Raw genomic sequence first — 18,248 nt, 5'->3', positions numbered from 1 at the left:
CTCCGGATGCGCAGGCTCAGTGGCCACGGCTCACGGGCCCAGCCGCTCCGCGGCACGTGGGATCTTCCCGGACCGGGGCACGAACTCGTGTCCCCTGCATTGGCAGGCGGACTCTCAACCACTGCGCCACCAGGGAAGCCCCTAGAAAATAAATTTTTTAAATGTTTTTATGAGTACTGGAAGGTCTGTTTCACAGAGTGCTCTACCCCAAAGCCTTCTATTTTTCCAGCTCTGGAAACTCTTGTTAAATGTAAGCCCAATTAAAGTATTGGGCAGGAGAGGCACATTGGTGTACAGACCAGCAAAAGACCTCAGTGTGAAATCTAGGTTTTGGATTTTTCAAGTATTTCCAGGACACAAGTGTAGTTCACATACAAAGAAGTTTAATGTGTATTTCATCTGCTTAGTCCTCTAAATTTTGGCTTGCTGTCCTGTAAACAGAAAATAGAGGGCAGATAATATAAAATAGAATTTTTTTCTTTTTTTTTCTTTTTTTTTTTTTAGATAGCAGCTGTATTGAGCTGCTTTCTTTGTTTTCTTTATAAGTCCACATGTGCATTTATACATCAGAGTTCACAGGATGTCATGTAGTGGAAAAAAGATGGTATTGTTATTTTAATTTGGAGGTCTCGTTAGAACCTGTATTTTGAGATCTCTGTGTTTTGTTCACAGGATGTCATGTAGTGGAAAAAAGATGGTATTGTTATTTTAATTTGGAGATCTCGTTAGAACCTGTATTTTGAGATCTCTGTGTTTTGAATCTTTCTAATAAGAATGCTAAATTTGGGAGTTTGGTATTTCTCCCCCAAATAGAGAAATCTTGATGTATATTTCCAAATTCAAGCCTGGCATCTTAACAGTTTGGTATTGAAGAGGTATTTATCATTGTTTCAGCAGTGATTCAATGCTGGGTATGGTACCAGTTACCAGTTGCTACATTAAATATAGAAGATGAATATAGTCATCTCCTGCCCACTAGGAGGACCTCGCTGTCACAGTCCCATGTGATAATGGCTAGAAAGACATGAGTAGAGAAACTTTTCCACCTGTAAAATGCCTGTGGTCTGACTTGGTGCTCAGAAACTCACATATTCATTTTCCAGAGTCATAGGATGTGAATGACCTACAAGTGCATGTCTAGGCGAGGCTAATTTCTGTGCAGTTGCTGTGGCTTTGATGCCAACTTACTCCACACACTAGAATAATTTTCTAACACTTTCCATTTTTCATTATCTTTGTTTCTTTTTTCTCCCGGATCATGTGCCTATTATGCTGGGTTGTTTTGGCTCTCTGACTGCCTTTGCTGTGATTAGATATGATGAGGTTCTTAAGTTTCCAAAACACCAAAGCCAGACACATACCTAGCAGACACGTGGTCGACCAGGGAACCATATATCGACTGAGAGGATAGGTTGCCTGCAGGTGGTCCTGTTGTGGCTCATGGGCAAGATTATGGATGCTACATAATGTTTACAATTATTTTCTTCAGTTAAATATGGAAGATTTTACATAAAATTGCCTGATGTTGCAGTAATCAAGATCTGAGTAGTGACCCTCTGTCTCCTTTGGAGGGGGTGTGAATTCCCATGGCAACACCGTCTCTAGGCGGTTTTCTTCATGACTTCCTGTCAACATGACCTTGAGATCATGACTCCAACCTGGACCCCAGTAACTTTGACTAGTGCCTGACATCTTTTGGTTACAGACAAGAGTTGAAGGTCAGTCTCAGTGCTGAAATATAGTGAGCCAGGTTTCCCCTCAGTGCTTTGTGTGAACACTAGTAAAGGAAGGGTCGCCTCCAGGTGTGGAAGAAAACAAATCATGGCAGCCCCATATGGTTTTACGCGTTTGGGCCCACACAGTGCTAGAAGGCGCATTCACTTCATAGCTACTCCTGACTGGAATATTTATTACAGCTTTCCAACATATGTTAGTAATGCATCTCGAGGAAGGAACACGTTTATTCTAGTTCACACACCTTTGGACTAGCAGCCTTCTGGAAGATATAGGGGAAAGGAAAGGGAAAGTCTGATTTGCAAGGATTTTTAAAATAAAGAAGTTAAAACATGAAATTGACGAGGGATGGAGATAGTTGTTGTTAAACCACTAAAGAGAATAAATAAATGCTTGTTTGGCTAATTTATATTAGTACAAAGTTAATTATTTTCTGTTCCTTAAAATAGAATCTCCACTATACTAGTTAGCCTGATTTGAATGCCTGTAGAAATGTAAATGCCAAAAGTTATTAAAATGCTCTCTTAATATATTATTCTGATAACACTCTACTTGGGTTATCTGTTTGAAGAAGTAAGAAATGAAAACCTAGGTTTATGGGACAGTTGAAATGATAGTGGAATGAGAAGGCAATTTGTCGAAGGATGCTTTGCTGTGAAAATAACTCAAAAAGATTTAAATAGCTTTGATTTAAGGTTACAGATCTTTGTCGACTTAAGTTGGGATTACATCCTAATAAACCCATCCTAAGTTTAAAATGTCTTAAGTGGAAAATGCATTTAATACACCCAAGTTACCGAACGTCATAGCTTAGCCCAGCCTCCCTTAAACGTGCTGAGAACACTTGTATTAGCCTGCAGTTGGGCACAATTATCTAACACAAAGCCTATTATTTTAACAAAAAGTCTAACACAACATGAAGTTTTGACTGTCTCATGGACTTTACTGAATACTCTACCGAAAGGGAAAAACAGAATGGTTGGGTACAGGATGGTTGTACGAGTATTGGTTGTTTACCCTTGTGATCCAGTGGCTGATTGGGAGCTTCGGCTCACTGCCCTGCCCAGCGTCAAGAGAGAGTATCTCACCATATCGCTAGCCCAGGAAAAGATCAAAATCTGCAGTAATGTGTGTCACTTTCACACCATCATAAAGTCAAAAAAGTCATAAGTTAGGGACCATCTGTATAGAGCAGAGAGTACTCAATCCTCAGATTGACCTTTACCTTTAACTTGACCTAAATTTTTTTCTTTTAATATATTTTGGAGTATAGTTGATTTACAGTGTTGTGTTTCAGGTGTACAACAAAGTGAATCAGTTATACATTTGCATATATCCACTCTTTTTTTTTTTTTTTTTTTTTTTTTTAGGTTCTTTTCCCATATAAGCCATTGCAGAGTGTTGAGAAGAGTTCCCTATGCTATACATAGTGTGTATATGTCAATCCCAGTCTCCCAGTTTATCCCTTTACCCCCTTACCCCTGGTAACCATAAATTTGTTTTCTACATCTGTGACTCTACTTCTGTTTTGTAAATAAGTCCATTTGTACAAACAATAAATGCTGGAGAGGGTGTGGGGAAAAGGGAACCCTCCTACACTGTTGGTGGGAATGTAAATTGGTGCAGCCACTATGGAGACCAGTATGGATGTTCCCTCAAAAACTACAAATAGAACTACCATTTGACCTGTATTTTTTTAGATCAAGAATCTTCTGTGATCGCCCTCGGAATTGGGTTCTGATTTTGGTTTTTCTTTCTTCCAATCTGTTTCTTCATCATTCCTCTCGGAACATGTCCCTCAATTTTCCCACCAGCATCGAAATGTCTTCGAACTGTGCATCCTTATTAGTGGCTTTCAGTCTGATGCTCATAGAAGTTTGGGATCCCCAAACTTTTATAATTTTGATTACTGTGGTTTTATAGGTTTGATTTTTGTGGGGTTTTTGTTTGTTTGTTTGTTTGTTTTGCAGAAACACATGATTATCTTTGAACATGTTATGGGGAGGAAACTTCAGGTGTTTTACTATCCAGTTGCCACTGTTATTTGAATGCCAGAAATTTTATTTTTATCGATTTCCTGATTCCATTGGACTTTAGAATTATAAATGCATGATTCTTTAAGAGAGCATCTATATTTAGAAACTTTTCTCGTGTGGTTTTCTTTCCAGCTTCCTTGTTAGACCCTTTTGGGTTTAGTCACTTCTGAATCTTTGCATCAGACACAAAGATAAAATTTTTGTCCCGTCTGCATCCAGAGGCCCAGTCAACAGCATATTTCTTGTACGTTTAAGAAATAAATAAATTGATTTTTAGGTTGTCATAAAGTATTTCTTTTTGACAACCTATCTTCACCAACTCCATTGAGGCTTCTTCATTTAATGTTAGCAGTTCTACTTCTTCTGGGAGGATTGAGCCCCTTTGCACAAGTATTTGCTTTTTTTCCTATTGAAATTTCTACCCACTATCTGACTGCTGTCGTTTGGTTTTCTCTAATGTCTGTCACTCAGTTATTTCGTCCTTCTTCACTTCTGCCCTTCCTTCATTGTTGAAAGCAAACTTCAAAACTCCAATGTTTCAAAAGTTGCTAAGGCATTCTTTATATCATGTTGGTGGTACCAACTGCTTAATTATTTTTCTCCATCTGGAGAGGCTTAGTAATTAAATGAAATGGCAGCACCTGGGATTATTTATAGATGTTGAGAAGGCAGGAGGAGCTCTTGATGACTCACCCAGGGCTGGCAAGGATGCTTTTTTCTCCACTTCCCTGGATCTCACCTGCCCTCCCCCCACCAAAGGGAGATGTGATTTGTCCTTCCTTTAACCCCCTGTTTCTCTTAGCATTCCATCTTGCATTCAAGCTGTTATTTTACTTGCTTTCGTCAGCCTCTGTACTGTGAGATCATTGAGGCCTAGGAGCACTCACTTACTCATCACCGGCGTCTCTTGCAAGTGACTTCCACTGTGGCTTGATTGTACAAGTACTTAGCTGAATTCAGTGGAAACGTATTTAGGCCCTAGAGTCTTGATTGGAAAGGAACAAGCTGATAACATGGGAGCTAAGGAGTATTAGAAACAGGCACTAGGGAGTGTAGGACCTGAGAATACTAGAATACCAACTCTTGGAGGTGGAGGTCCATGTCTTGTTCCTCTTCTCCCTGTATCCCACCATCCACCTTTCCCTAGCCCTCACATCAGTGTCTTGACCTCAGTTATTGTTCAGGATTTATGTACTGAGTAGGACTAAGTTACAGGAAACCTTTCAGGATCCCGCCACAAGATCAATGATTTGGGCTTTGGAAAAGGATATGTCTAGGTGACTGTGTAAGCTTCAGCTAAGAAAGGTGGTGGTTGTACAGAAGTATAAGGCTTTTGAGATGGTGAAGGACATTGAACATGCAGTTTCTCAGACTCCTGATCCATTGAGGACGGGGCTTTGCCCGGAGGTTCCATTGGGTCTAACGTGCTTTTAAAGGGCTGTATCTCTGCTTATGCCTATAGGCGGGAAAAAGCATCAGGGCTTGAAACTTCTTAAAGGTGTAGTGCATTCAGAGGCCTTAAAGGAGTGTGTTAGTGCCAAGAATATCTGGCTATACCTATGTCTGAGAATGTTTTTATAAAGTTTCCCACCAAAATGGTTTCATCTCAGTAGACTGTGGGTGGAGAAGCTTTTTTGGATTATTTTGCTATTTTTCATTCTAGCTTGCCTCTGTCTTTTCCTTGAGCATTTCCTTCCTAGGGTTAGTTTCTATATATTTCAGTGCATCTGTATTTATGTTTTTTTGCTTTTTCTTGCTCTTGCTGTGTCCTTGCTTATGCTAACTCATTTGCTCATTCTGCAATATGTTAAGCACCTTCTTTGTGCCATTATTCATGAACATTGCAAATGTATCCTTAGAACTGTAGCCTGACCTCAAAGTAATTAGAGAACTATAAGTTTTGAAAAGAGTTGGCCTTTGAATTCTTTCTTTAATAGTAGCATCATTTGGGGACTTCCCTGGTGACGCAGTGCTTAAGAATCCGCCTGCCAATGCAGGGGACATGGGTTCGAGCCCTGGTCCTGGAAGATCCCACATGCCATGGAATAACTAAGCCCGTCACAACTACTGAGCCTGTGCTCTAGAGCCCACGAGCCACCACTGCTGAGCCTGCGTGCCACAGCTACTGAAGCCTGTGAGCCTAGAGCCCGTGCTCCTCAACAACAGAAGCCACTGCAATGAGAAGCCCGTGCACCACAACAAAGAGTAGCCCCCGCTGTCTGCAACTAGAGAAAGCCCACACGCAGCAACGAAGACCCAACGCAGCCAAAATTAAATAAATAAGATAAATAAATTTTTTTTAAATAGCATCATTTTGTCATTGGGAGATAGGGGAGGACAGATCAAGTCAGGTAAATAAAATATCAAGAGTATAAGAATTATATCTTTATAGATCTGTATAATTTCAAAATGATAAATATTTCATTTTAAGTGTATGAATTTCCTATTTATGAGTTTAAAAACTGAGCTCTCCTCCATTTTTCTTTTTTCTCCCATTTTTCTACAAAGCAAAACACCACTCTTAAAGTATAAATCATCGTTTTTCTTTATGGTGACCTAAAGTCATCTTTTCGTTTTTTAAACCATCCTGAGGAATCTTTTCCCTTAATGAAGAACACATTTTCTATCATGGCTGGAGATAGTTCTCATTTTCTTTTTAACTCCTGAATGGTCCTGTTGGCAACAAGGGCCTCTACTCCACAGAATAAAGGGGGGAGGGAAGGAAAGGTTCGGAGAGAGAGAAAGAAGGAGGAGGAGGAGGAAGGGATGAAAGGAAGGAGGGAGAGTGGGAGGAAAGAAAAAAGAAAAGAAATAGTATTTATACCCACTACCAAACACCCACAGAAGAAAAAATAAATCAAGAACCGTTTCTGAGTCGGAGACTATGTGAGTTTGGGTTGGGGAGTCGTGATTGGTTTTTACAACATCCTTCTTAGTCTGCTTTTTGGGATAATTGAAGTAAACTAATATGATTCTTAATTTATTCCTTTCCAGTTGCTGCTGTTTGAATATCATCCTTCTCACATTTTCCACATCCTGGTTTTATCTAGTTATAAGTTCAGTTCTTTCACTACATTACCTAGAAGTGTAATTTCAGAATGTTTTGGGCTGATTAAGAAGACTTTGTTTTTATACACACACAAAAATTAAAATATATATGTTCCAATTAAACTATTTTACCAGCTCATTGATTTCATAGGACTTAACCACTAAGTGAAGGCCAGAGTCATCTTTAATGCCCGTGTGCAATTTTAGAACAGATTTGTGGATGTACGACATTGAATTTATAGCCTATCAGGTGTTTTCAGTACATCTCCTGTCTGCAAATGGCCTGTAATTCAAATTTCCTCTTAGTGGGCATTACAGAGGACTATAATTGGCGAAGCATTACATAATTAAGAGACTTTGAAAAAGACCATGTGAAAATCTTCTTTAATTAAATCACTGTACTTCAAGGACAGTTACCAAGTGCTTTGCCTTTGTACATCGCTAAATGATAGTTTAGAATCTATCATTTATTTTAGAATTTAGTTGTTTAGGCCATTAGTTCCAATATAAGTCTTTGAATCTTGATTGTCATCGTCTCAGATAAAATACTAGGAACTCTATAGTGATCCCATTAAAATGACAGAAGTGAGACTGGCTGTCTGAGGGTTAAGTGATTGACCATGGTCCCATAGCTCCTTGAAATCTACTAAACCAAGATTTCTAGTTTTGCGACTCCCAATCCAGTTGTCTCATTTTTCTTAGCTTTGGTCTTCCAGAAGCATAATCTAGTAGATGCCTCAGTTAATTAGCTCTCTTGAGAAAACGCTACACACAAAGCACTTTGCATCCCAAGGTCAGAAGCTAGTGACAACTCTCCTCTCCTTCTTTTCCTTTAGATAAACTAGTTGAAAAGATGCTTCTAAATAGCATACAAACAGTTCTAATAAAAGTTACCATTTGTTTGCACGTAAAATGCTAAAATGAAGCGCCCACATTAAACATGATCTTATTTAATCTTCACTGGGACCCCCCTCAAGGTGTCAGTATGTCCATTTTACAAATGCACAAGGTGAGGCGTGGAACTTTTTTCAATATAAATTACCCAATATCACATCAGCCAATAAATGTTCGAGCAAGAATTTCAACAGCAGTAGGATACCCCCAGTAGTAAAAACTGAATCCAAAAATTGGCTCTTCTGTTGGAGAGGGTAGAGAAAGAAGTATGTATCATTGGTTCCAGTTATTATCACGTGTATATATGTGCTTTGGGACCCCTCTTAATTTTGCTGGTACCCGAACAGTTATTTTCTTACAACTAAAAATTGTGTTCTTATTCTTTTTGCCCGTAATTAAAACCTTCTATCCTATTCTGAATTCCCTTAGACTCTGTGCCTGTGATTATGTTATAGATTTGATGACAGCGTTTTTTCTTGTGCTTCCTCCCTTTTATAGAAAAGCTGTAACGAGTATTGAATGAATGGTGTGGTTAGAGGAAGACGCTGTGAGTGAACAGGGTTAAAATGTAAACAGTCATTTATTAACTTTTTTAATGGCAGTGGTTCTTATGGGGAGGAGTGCAGGGGATTTTGCCCCCAGAGGCCATGAGGCCATGTCTGGAGATACTTGGGTTGTCGCACTGGGCTAGAGGTGCTACTGGCATCTAGTGTGTAGAGACTAGGGATGCTGTTCAAAATTCTCCAATGCTCAAGACAGCCCCCCACAACACAAAATTATCTGGCCCCAAAAGTCAGTGCTGACGTTGAGAAACCCTCCTTGGTTTGAGCACCCCAGAAGGTTTTGATCTCCATAGATGTGGGCTGTGAGGGCTATTTGGGTTATCCTGCTAGCTGATGGCCACAGGAATAACTAAATCATCCCATACCTGAGAATTCCCCTAGTCCCCTAGTCTCTGGCCAACCAAGGTTTAGTCAACTGGATTCTAAGATAAGGCATAAAGACTTATATGATAAAATATTTAAATCAACCCATTTCTAGGTATTTCTGCTTCACCTTGGCGGCCCCCTTAAATTAAAGAGCCCATGGGGATATTGGTTGCTAGACGCTGCAATGATTTTTGAAACAAGCACCATTTTAATAGAACACTCAATTAGACGTAGGAAAGTAAACAAAGGTAAGAGTATGTGCATATGCCTTTGAACTAGAAATCAGTGGGAGCTGGTTTGAAAAACTCAGAGATCAAGGAAACTCCCTGGTGGAGGCTGTAGGGGCATCTGCCTCTGCAAATCACAGCACTGTCTCGTTCCCATGGTGCTGTAGAAGTATTTTCCCAGGGTAGGATTTTAAAGCTGTTAATGCTGGTTTTGTTTTAGAGGCTTGTTATGGCTTCCCTCTCAAAAGCTTTTCATTCCTCGGCCATCTAGGCATTGTCCCAGAGGGATGCTGAACTATCTTGAGCTGGGTGAATCTGTATGTTACTCACCTGTGGTGCTGATACATCGAGTTGCCCGAATGAGAAGCTTGCAATTCTCTTTTGGATTCAGGGTTTACATTAAAACCACCGCTTGTTTTCTTTGTCTGTAGCATCTTAATATATATGGTACGTGTGTACTTGTCTGAAGCCCAGAGCTTTTGTTTCTCAATGTGTTCTGGATGATGCCTGCCCACCTTGAGTGTGCCTTTGACCCGTACTCCCAAAGCACATATCCTGTACACCACAGGCATTAAATTTAAAGACAGACTGGTCTGCACAGATCTTTCGTATTTGGTGGAGATCCATTCAATTACTCTTACATGATGTGATAGCAAACCAGGAAGAAACTTAATTTTATGTGAGACTTTTCCTGATTTCTCCTAGATCCACCTCTTCCTGTTAACACTGGTTGGTCAACTCTGGTATTTTTCAGGAATGCACTCCTGCAGTTTGTGAAGGAGACACAGATTACTGGGAGAACTTCCGCAATACTTTAAGCCTCCTACCTTTTACTTGCAAAAAGTAAGCACCCAAATGTGGTACAGTAAAAGGCACAGTATTGGGGGTGTACGTTATTTTTTTTTTTCTTTTTATTGGAGGGTAGCTGATTTACAATGTTGTGTTAGTTTCAGGTGTACAGCAAAGTGAATCTGTTATACATATACATGTATCCACTGTTTTTTAGGTTCTTTTCTCATATAGGCCATTGCAGAGAATCGGGTAGAGTTCCCTGTGCTATGCAGTAGGTCCTTATTGGTTATCTATTTTATATATAGTAGTGTGGATATGTCAATCCCCGTCTCCCAATTTATCCCACCCCCCCCCACCACCGGTAACCATGAGCTTGTTTTCTACATCTGTAACTCTACTACTGTTTTGTAGAGAAGTTCATTTGTACCCTTTTTTTAGATTCCACGTATAAGCGATATCATGTGATACTTGCCTTTCTCTGTGTGACTTACTTCACTCGGTATGACAGTCTCTGGGTCCATCCATGTCGCTGCAAATGGCATTATTTCGTTCTTTTTTATGGCTGAGTAATATTCCCATTATTTCTTTATTAGGACTGCCTAGCTGTCTTTTGAGAAAAATAGTAGCGTTGAATCCCCCTGTTTTGGGTTTTGTGCGAGCCATAAAACGTACCTATGGATTGACTTCTCTGGACAGGTTTATACAGCAGATTCTGTTTTTCTTAGCCCTTTGCATTCTCTGAACATGTATTAAGTTATGTGATGTTTATGTGTGTGCAAATTCCTAGATAGCTGTATATAAAATCATAAGTAGAGCTAATTAATTTAGATCTTGCTTATTTGGTATTCAGTTTGTCCAAAGTTGAGGTAAGCTGGGATTACCTAATTAAGAAAGCATTAATTAGGCACAACAGTACTCTAGATAGCATTGCAGTGAGAGGGACTGCTTAATCTCTGTGTATCAACTGAGTATTATCGACCAGTTTTATGTAGTATTCATTTGATATCAATCTTTTGGTTCTAACAGAGAATTCTTACATAAGATATATATGTGTTTGGAGAGGGGTGCTCCTAAAATCACCCAGTGTGAACCACATATAATGAAATGAAAATCTCTATCTCTGAAATGATAACCAGTTTGGACTGGTTAATTCCTTTTCTGGGACTTCTTGATCTGTAATCCTGAAGTCTTACTCAACTTTCTGCAGTGTTTTCCCCACAGCTTGGCATCCTTGAGCACCATTCTAATGAGGTTTCAATGAATTATTTCTATTTTTAGGCACTCTCCAATGGTGGCTGCCAGGCACTAGTTCTGTTTTTGTTTTTGTTTTTTTTAACTGAACTGATTATAAGGTTTAGTGCCAGATGTCTCAGAAATGCAAGCAGCTAACTAACACAAAGCCAATTCCTAGATCATTCAGGAAAGGAAATGAATGTTTAGGACCACATCCGAACTTGTTGACCTGGCTACCCTGTTGTTGTTTTTTTTTTTTTAATGACAATCACTCTATAGCTTTGGTTCCTCCCTATTTTGTATTGTACAGGTAAAAGATGTCCTTATCCCACTAAAACAGTTCAGACAGGTAAAATCCCAAGTCTTCTAAAAAGAGATTTCCAATTTCCAATTCTCTATGAATATTAACAATAATTTTAAAAAAACAATAGGTGATAGTTGTGGATCCTGGTCGAGTGGCTGTCTGCCAAGCATTCTACATACATTATCTCAGGCAATGATCCTAACAATCCTCTGAGAAGGAGATTCTGATTCCAGAACTTTCCTTCGATGCTTAGATTCCCTTTGATTGTGAAATCAACGTCTAAGAAAGACGTTGGTAAGGGTTGGAATTTTTTTTTGTTTGTTTTTTTTTTGTTTGCGGTACGCGGGCCTCTCACTGTTGTGGCCTCTCCCGTTGCGGAGCACAGGCTCCGGACGCTCAGGCTCAGCGGCCATGGCTCACGGGCCCAGCCGCTCCGCGGCATGTGGGATCTTCCCGGACCGGGGCACGAACCCGTGTCCCCTGCATCGGCAGGCAGACTCTCAACCACTGCGCCACCAGGGAAGCCCCAGGGGCTGGAATTTTGGAGTGAAAAGTTCTGTGCTAAAGTTCGGATTTGCCATTCACTGGCCTATGTGTTTGGACAAATCTATTTCTTCCCTCTCTGACTCAAATTGCTTTGTCCGTAAAGTGGAGATATTGATATCTGATTGGTTTGTTGTGAGCTTCAAATGAAATCATGTCTAGGCAAGTGCTATGGACCAGAATACGAACCCCTCCAAAATTTGTGATATTTTAGCAAATAGAAGTAAGAATTTGGATGATGTTGATAATTAGGAACAACTGGAATTCACATGCTAAAATAATAGGGAATATTTTTGAATGATTACTTCCCTGTATCTTAAAACCTGGCCCAGAATAGATACATTAAGATACTCATATTGCTTTGGGTACATCAAGTATATCCATGTTCCCAGTCTCCTTGCCTTTTGGTGGAGGGTGCTTCAGCTCTCTGATTGCCTTGGCTGGGAGACAAGGTTCTGAAGTTTAAGTGTTGTGATTGGTGCTGTAACTCAGTAATTCAGGAGGAGATAACCAAATTCAGATTTCCTCAAGGAGCATCTACACATCTCTCTTACTACTTTAAAGAGGAGCTAAGGTAATTAGTTGTAACGCCTTGGATGGTGAAATTGTTATTTAATTGGAGCAGCCAGTCAGCTGGGAGAGAAACAAGTAGCACATTGACAGGGGGGGACCAGATGCCTGTGCGTGGTGGGGAGGCCCCATCAGCTCTTCCCCCAAGTGATTGCTTAATTCCTAGTAATGAATTCCAGTCCAGGGTCAAAGTTTTAAGCCAGGCAGCCTTTATGTGGCTTTATTCGTGCCGGAAGTGTATCCTCTTGTATGAGGTCTCTTATTAGTGTCTGCTTGGTTAGAGGCACTGCCAGCAATAATGATGTGATTGTTAGAGATTTTTAAATACTATGGCATGTGAATGATTGTGCTGGCCCTTCATTTCACCTGACCCCGTGTTCAATGCGGGCCGAAGGTTGAGTTGTGAGTGGGAGGTGCTTACCTCTTCTGCATTTTGGCAAATGTGACTCTGTGTCCCCCCACCTTGTCTGAAGGGATGTGGTCAGCCCCTACACATACCCCTCCCTCCCTCCTTCTCTCTTGTGGTCATTCCATTGCCTTCTTGGTTCATTCCCTTTGCAAAGCTGCAGTCAGCATGGTGTCCCATGCCCAGTAGGCAGCATGGTGTCCAGAGAATTGAATATAGAGCATGGACCCTGTCATCAAGGAGGTGACCACACACACACACACACACACACACACACACACACACACAGGCTCTTTAAGACAAGAACCTTTGCTTGTTTGGTGTTACAGTCTAAGTGCTTACCACAGAGGTATTGGGTGCAAGCAAGAGCCATTACTTAAGAGTCTGCCTGATGAAAGAGACTCTACATCTCACTTATTTAAGTCCCATTTCTGCCCATTAGTAGTTGTAAACTTCAGTCAAATTCACTTCACTTTTCTGTTTCTTAGTTTTCTCATCTGGCAAATGGAGAAAATAATGAGAGACCTGCCTTGGAGGGTCGCTGTGAGGTCTGTATTAGTGAATACAGGTGACACGAACATGTGCCTGGCACATAGTAGGTCCTCATGAAATGTGAGCTCTCATTATAATCTAAGCAAGAGCAGGTATCGTCATGTATGCAGTGACAAAAATTAGTCACCAAGAGCAACAGTTATGCGGAAGGAAGAGTGAAGAACCTGCATCGTGTGAGAGAGGAAAGGCGTTCTCCCCTCTGAGCTGGGGTCGTGACATGTTACCTGTGACTTGTTTTTCCTCGTCCTCTCTCAACTTGGTGCTTGGCAAGAGCAAAGAACAGTTGTCCTCCACAGTGGCTGCACAGTGGGATCACTGAGCAAGCTTTAAATCGTCCTGGTGCTGGGTCCCACTCCCGGGATTTAGATGTCATTGGTCTGGGAGGTGGCCTTTCTCCTTGCCCTTGCTCATGTGATTCTTAGGTGCAGTGCACAGCCAGTGACTGGCTTTCGGGGCTCCCTTGGGTTCCCTGAATTGTCGTCCACCCCACACCCCCATCCCTGCTTAGGCAGCTGATGATTCATCTGGGCCTTACCTGGTGGTGTCCTCGTTTTCTAGAGAGAGCGTGTTCTCTACTGCTGACGCCCCAATGACCCTCCCTCCCTCCACTTCTTAGGGTGACACCCGTCCCACTTGGATTCTGTTCTGTTGGTAGTGAACGGTTTCAGGAAGTGCCATTGTCTGTGGGTGACTCCACCTTGTCTTATTACCCAAGACAACGATTTTCTCTTAGGTGTAGGGGAGCCTCGTCATCTCTCCCACCTCCTCGTTTGAGCCAGAAGAAACTCAGGTGTAAGATGTGTTCGTGATGGACAGATTGAAGAAGGAGACCGGACCGGAGGCTCCCATGAGTCTACATGCTTCTCCCCATGGAGAAGGATGAGCGGGAAGAGCGAGGCCAACCTGACTCATTAACCCAGTCGCAAGGGGTGGACTGGGGTCTTGGCTTGGCCGTCAGGGCTGCTTGATGCTGGGCGGGGCGGGGGCGGAGGGCTGAGCTGGCTTTTCCTTTGAGTGACCCAGTATTTAGGGGAACCTCCCTGACTTGGGGAGGGGCTCGTGGAGGGGAACTGGGAGAAGGGAAGTCGAGGGGATAGAGGGAGCTTCTCCACAAGCACTTCTGAATCAATTGGTGTTGGTGCAGATCCCTACTTCTGGTGAGCCCGGGAGGGAATATGGGAGAGGGGAGGGTTAGCGTGCGTCTCCCCTCTTCGGTGTCCTGCTGCTTCTATTACTGATCACATTAGGGAGGAAAGTTTTACGTGTCTCTGGCCAGTCCGTACCCATTATCTCCTTTGATGTCTCAGACTTGTGCATTAGGACCTTCTATCCCTAACTGACAGATGAGGAGACCAAGGAACAGACATACTGGATGATTTGCCCGAAGTCACATGACTAGAAAATGGTAGGATTGGAACCCATTCTTCTTTACCCTGGAGGCTCTTCCTGTCTTCCAACCTCAATTTTATGCTGCTACTCTCATTCTGGAAACGCCGTCCGCCTGCTTTTTCTTCCCAGGAGTGTGGACCAGCATCCTCAAAGAGTTTGTGCTCAGCCCTTGGGGTAGGTGCCCTGGTGACCGTACTCGGGACATAAGGCAGTGAGAACTTTAAGCAAAAGCCTCTCGGGGGAAACTTATATTTTGGAGCCACTTCTCCTTCCAGCAGCTCTCTTAACATTTGGATGACGCTAAGGTGGTGAGAGCTGTGTGTTTTCCACTACCTGCCTCTAAAGCATGTGATTTTGATGGACTGCCTGTGGAACCTCGCTTTGAGCTCGACATTGGATTTTTATGCTTGCCGTGCAGCTCCCTGAGTCTGGTTGCTTCAGTACGAGCTTGTGGATGTTCTCTGCTAGCATGTTCCAAGCACTGGCAGCACCTGCTGGAGATCTCAGGAACCAAGCCAGGCCCCTCTGCCCCACACCCATCACCAGCGCGACGTCCCAAGGCCATCTATAGCGCTGATGCTGAGAACTCACTCATGCAGTGGGCCGTGAAAGAAGGCTGTTTGTCTTGAAGCCTGTTTGTCTTGTGAGACTGGGATGGCTCAGGGCGTTCTCCGTTGGCTGGTGGACCCCTCGGCTACTACGGAAACTTTTCGGAAGCCCAGAAGCAGTTCTGCTCACATCTGTCTGTGTTCTCTGCCAAGAGGCTTTTTTTTTTTTTAATGTTCCTAGCTCAGAAAAGCTGTGACCCGCCGCAGAGGAGCACTTCTATCCGCAGGGCTGCCTTTGCTCCACAGAATGAAAATCCACCTTCGGTGCGATTATCGCCGGAAGAGCCGCAACATAATCATCTTCCCCTCTCCGGCTTTATAAATGATGAAATGTCGCACAGCGTTTCTCTGCCGGGCAAATGTGTAAAAGCGGCCCGGATCCCCGGCAAAGTACGGTGCCTTCAATTACATCCTTGTTATAAAACCTTCATTTAAAAATTATTCGGCAGTAAAGCAAAGTGAGAGCGGTGTTTACCATCACAAGTTTTTAAGCCGCCGGTCTTGGTGTCAGCGGGAGCTCTGGTAGGCAGCGATGCTGTCAGTTCTCGAGAATGCCAAAGCTGCATCCCCTGTGTGGCCCACAGTGAGGCAAAGGAAGGATGCGTCAAAGGAGATTTTTGCGACTTGGTTTGGGTGTCACCTAACTGGCGACTTCCAAGGCTCTTGTGGATACAAAAGGCAATATTGGGACATTACACCAATACAGTGGATTATGTACTATCCTGCGTTCTCAGTGGAAGAAGGGTGTTACTATCTAGACCTTTGCAGCTTATGAATATAGAATAAGCTGACCTCTTGCAGTGTTCATTCACCCAATATCCCTTGCAGCCCAGTGTGTGCCCGGTGCTCTTCTGGGCTCTGGGGCTGCCTTGGTTAGGAGATACCCATGAGGCCTTGGTTAGGAGATACCCATGCGGCCTTGGTTAGGAGATACCCATGAGGCCTTGGTTAGGAGATACCCATGCGGCCTCGGTTAGGAGATACCCATGAGGCCTTGGTTAGGAGATACGCATGCGGCCTTGGTTAGGAGATACCCATGTGGCCTTGGTCCCTGTGGATATCACAGTCTGTTAGGGGAATGGATATTAATCATATAAATGTGCCCTGGATTCAGGGTTAAACTTGTGTGAAGCTCAGTGAAGGAAAGAGACATTCAGTGCTTTGAGAGCATATCACGGGGTCCAGGCCCAGTTTGGGAGTCGGGAGAGGCTACGTGAAGAAAACTTGATTGCACAGAATCTCACTAGGTCAAGAAGCTCTGAGCTCCAAGGGAGTGGCATGTGCCATGGTCCTGAGGCAGGAGAACAGAATGCCCATGGACCTGAAAGGAAGCCACTAGGGGTGGAACTGGACCCCAGAGATCCTTGAAGGCCATCAACTATGGACTTTTATGCAGGGGAGCTGTTGAGAAACTGGCTTCAGGAAGGCTATGGTTGAGATCCAAGCTAGAGAGAAACCAGGGAGGGTCACTGTCATCTGTTTGTCATAAAGAGATGGCGATAGCTGGGACCTGGGGAGAAATGATCTCTTTCTATTACCAAGATTGTAGGAATTTTCTGCTCTTATGTAGGAGGAAGAAAATTAGTGTCAGGCTGTGGGAGGCTCCCTTTGAAGCAACGTGGTGACGAATGAAAATAACACTTCTGGGTAGGAAAGCAGGTCAGAGGAGTTTATAAATGCTGCTCACCATCCGGTTTGTAGCAATCTCCTCATTGTCGTTTTGATGCCAGCAATTTTTTTCTACGCTCACTTTTCGCTGATTTTCGAGTTGGACGTTTACTCCTGTTGTGTGTATTTCTTTACTTGTCTTTTGTGCATTGTGCGAGCATCTTGAATGGGCCTTCTGTCTTCGTCTGGTTCCGTTTTAAATTTGGAGAGCTGGACAGGGGTGTGATTACGATGATCAGCTCATGTGTGCATTTTGCTGTGCGTTATCTGTGCACATACAAGCTGACTGCTTTCCATTGTCAAAGTTAATTTTGCATCCATATTGTTAAAACCCGTAAACCCATAGATCGAACTTCATGGGGATTTCATTAGTGTGTTCCTGCGAATAGTCTTTGGATGTCTAATATGTAAAAATTACAGTTGTCATACAGTATCATATTATCTCTCCACCCTCAGTTTAACGGCAGATTGATGACCAGGCTGAAGCTTGATTGTAATTATCAGAATAAAAGAACAAATTAGGTAGATGGTCCCAAGCTACAGTAGCGTTGGGACCATCTACCTAATGTAATACCAATCACGTTCTATACTCTGTTACAGTTCCAAAATCCTTCTATTTAGGTCTCATTTATAGCACAGAAGGATTTTTAAACGTACACAGTTTACCAGCTCATCTTAAAAACACAAAGCAGGGACTTCCCTGGTGGCGCAGTGGTTAAGAATCCGCCTGCCAATGCGGGGGACACGGGTTCGAGCCCTGGTCCGGGAGGATCCCACATGCCGCGGAGCAACGAAGCCCGTGCGCCACAACTCCTGAGCCTGTGCTCTAGAGTCCATGAGCCACAACTACTGAAGCCCATGTGCCACAACTACTGAGCCCGTGTACCACAACTACTGAAGCCTGCGCGCCGTAGAGCCCGTGCTCCGCAACGAGAGAAGCCACCACAATGAGAAACCCGCGCACCACAACGAAGAGTAGCCCCCGCTCGCCACAACTAGAGAAAGTCCGCGTGCAGCAACAAAGACCCAACGCAGCCAAAAATAAATAAATTTTTTTTAAAAGCAACAAAAAAAACCCATGAAGCAAAGAGCCCTCCATCTTAAAAGTGAAATGGTGGGGCCAAGCACGTGCTGTTAGAAACATCAAGAAGCCCCCAGCCAGCTGTTACTATTATGGTGCATTTAAGCAGAGGGCGAACTCAGATTCTCTTTGTAACTGGTTGCCTTGTTCCACTTAGTCCTATAAAGGAGATACTGGTTGTAAAACCTAATGGTGTGAAAAAGAGCTGGTAAAAACGGTGGTCTTCCCAGTTCC

The 18,248-nt window shown here is 42.8% G+C and overlaps 1 protein-coding gene across 7 annotated transcripts in view; it reads left to right on the top strand.

The window, feature by feature from the left end:
- Positions 1 to 18,248, top strand: part of PTPRG (protein tyrosine phosphatase receptor type G) — a 741,743-nt gene that overhangs the window by 509,707 nt on the left and 213,788 nt on the right. The gene's annotated exons all lie outside the window — the stretch shown is intronic.

Source organism: Kogia breviceps, chromosome 10, assembly GCF_026419965.1.
Source record: "Kogia breviceps isolate mKogBre1 chromosome 10, mKogBre1 haplotype 1, whole genome shotgun sequence".
Taxonomy (NCBI): domain Eukaryota; kingdom Metazoa; phylum Chordata; class Mammalia; order Artiodactyla; family Physeteridae; genus Kogia; species Kogia breviceps.
The sequence above is the reverse complement of the archived record's forward strand: the minus strand, read 5'-3'. Positions and strand labels throughout refer to the sequence as shown.